This window comes from Mesoplodon mirus (assembly GCF_964341445.2).
Source record: "Mesoplodon mirus genome assembly, chromosome: 2".
In the NCBI taxonomy this organism is placed as follows: domain Eukaryota; kingdom Metazoa; phylum Chordata; class Mammalia; order Artiodactyla; family Ziphiidae; genus Mesoplodon; species Mesoplodon mirus.
In genome coordinates, this window is record NC_138977.1 from 231,385,755 (window position 1) to 231,388,839 (window position 3,085).

Consider the following 3,085-nt stretch of genomic DNA (forward strand, 5'->3'; position numbering starts at 1 on the left):
AGCTCTGACAATATACCTAATAAAGGCTGTGATGCTAACCCTAACTAAGGCCCTGACAGTGACCCTAACTAAGGCCTTGACACTATTCCTAACTAAGGCCCTAGCCCTAACCATAGCCCTAGCCCTCTCCTACCCCATTCCCATCCCCAGCCCCAGCCCCAGCCCCAGCCCCGATGCTGATCCTACAGAGGCCCTTATGCTCCTCCTAGGCCTTGCCCTGACACTGTCCCTACCAAAGGCCGTGATACTGGTCGTAAAGAAGGCCCAGGTGGTCTCGGTAACTAAGGCCTTCAAAGTGTCCCTCGCTCCGTTCCTGACTTTATCCCTAGTCCGTAGTTAATGTCCTGCCTCTTACCCTACCTGAAGCCCTAATGCTGTCCCTAACTAAGGCCCTGACTAGTCATGACTAAGGCCCTGACTATCTTTGTAAGTAAGGCCCGGAAGCTGTCCCTAATGCAGGCCCTGCTGCTGGCAACAACTAAAGGCCTAACGCTATCCTGAGCTAATATACTGACCCATCTTGAACCAAGGTCCTGACACTATCCCTAAGTCAACCGTGATGCTGGCCCTAAATAAAGCCCTGAGGCTGTCCCTAACACAGGCCCTGAAGCTATCCCTAAGTGAGGCCTTGACACTCCACCTAACTCAGGCCCTGATCATGTCTTTAACTAAGACCGTAATGCTGATCCTATGGAGGCCCTGATGCTGCTCCTGAATCATGCCCTGACAGTGTCCCCAGCTAAGGACCTGATGCTAGGCCTCACTCGGGCCCTGTCGCTCTCCCTACGTCAGGCTGTGACGCTGTCCCTACCTGAAGCCCTGACACTGGTTCTAAAGAAGGCCCCGATATTCTCAGTAACTAAGGTGTTGACACTATACCTGGGTCATGTCCTGACAGTATACCTAGATCATAACTTATCCCTGTCTTTAGCTAAAGTCGAGCCTCTTAGGGCAACTAAAGCCCTGATGCTATGCTTAACTCAGGCCCTGAATTTAGCCCCAAGGCCGTGATACTGTCCCTAACTAAGGCACTGATATTGTCCCTAAGTAAGGGCGGTACTCTCTTCCCAACTCTGGCCCTGCAATTATATATAACAAAGGCTCTGACGCTCTTCCTAACCAAGGCCCTGACACTGTCAAGGCACAGTGGTTAAGAATCCATCTGCCAATGCAGGGGACATAGTTTCAAGCCCTGGTCCAGGAAGATCTCACATGCCGTGGAGCAACTAAGCCTGTGTGCCACAACTACTTAGCCTGTGATCTACAGCCCACGAGCCATAACTACTGAGCCTGATAGCCACAACTACTGAAGCCCACACACCTAGAGCCCATGCTCTGCAAAAAAGAAGCCAGTGCAGTGAACAGCCCGCACACCACAACGAAGAGTAACCCATACTTGCCACAACTAGAGAGAGCCCGTTCACAGCAACAAACACCCAATGCGTCCAAAAATAAATAAATAAAGAAATTTACTGAAAAATTAAAAAACACAGATGGGGACTTTTCTGGTGGTCCTGCAGTTAAGATTTTGCCTTCCAGTGCAGGGGGTGTGGGTTCAATGCCTAGTGGGTGGAGCTAAGATCCCACATGCCTCACAAATAAGAAACCAAAACATAAAACAGAAGCAATACTGCAACAAATCAATAAAGACTTAAAAAAAAAAACACAGAGAAAGACACTAGCAAAAAAGAAAATTGCAGGCCAGTATCTCTGATAAATATGGATGCAAAAATTCTCTACTGAATATTAGAAAACCGAATCTGACAGCACATAAGAGGATCATACACCATGATCGAACTTGATTCACCCCCGTGTCACAAAGTTGTTTCAACATATGCCAATCAATCAACATGATACACTCCATCAACAAAGGAAAAACACAAAACAAATGATCATCTCAATAGATGCCAAAAAAGCATTTGAGAAACTTCAACATCCATTCATGATAAAAACGCTTACCAAAATGGGTATAAAGGAAACATATCTCAACATAATAAAAGCTATTTATGACAAACCCACAGCCAATATAATATTCAATGCTCATGACAAAATATCAAAGAAGCACGGAAAAGTGATGGAGGAGATGGAGAAACTTCTCAGTGTGCAGGTGCAGGATCAACATCAGTGCTAAATCCTGCTCAGCTTATGGTGATTCAAGAGAAAGCTAAAAGCCTTTATGAAGACTTGAAGAAGAAACACGGGAAAGAATCAGAGGGCATATTTTTTAATGCCAGCCATGGCTGGTTTCATCGGTTCAAGAGTAGAGCCAACCTCAACAAGGTAAAAGTAAGTGGAGAGGCAGCAGCTGCAGATAGGGTAGCTGTCCAGGAACTTCCTGAAACACTTTGAGAAATTATTGATAATGGTGTGCATTTACCCAACCAGGTGTTTAATGTGGATGAGACACAACTGTACTGGAAGAGGATGCCAGACCGAAGTTACATCAGTAAGAAGGAAAAGTTGATGCTGGGCTGTAAAGCAGCAACAGATAGGCTAACTGTTGTTTGATGGAAATTCTTCCAGTGATATGAAGCTGAAGGCTCTCTTAGTTCATCATTCAGAGAACCCAAGAACCCTTAAAAACATAGCCAATGACTCTCTTGCTATTGTGTGGAAGTGTAACCCCAAATCCTGGATTACACAGGCCACGTTCCAGGACTGGTTTTGCCAACACTTTATCCCAGATGTAGAGAAATATTGCTCGGAGAAGGACGTCCCAGAAAAACATTCTTTTGCTGCTTGACAATGCTCTGGGCCACGCCCCTTTCATGGATGACTTTTCCCAACGTCAAAGTAGTGCATCTGTCACTGAATACTGCATTGCTCATCCATCCTATGGACCAGGAAGTTATAGCGACTTTCAAGAAATATTATTTATGTCACACTTTTTGTCAGGCAGTAAAGGTAAGTGAGAAATCAGGAAGAACCTAGGGACAATTTTGGAAGGACTATAACATCTACAAGGCCATAAAAAACATTGACTTTGCATGGTGTGAGTGTATGTTGGTCACCATGAATGGGGTTTGGAAGAACCTTTGCCAACAGTTTGTTCATGATGTTTGTGGATTTGAGAAGGCAGATCAGA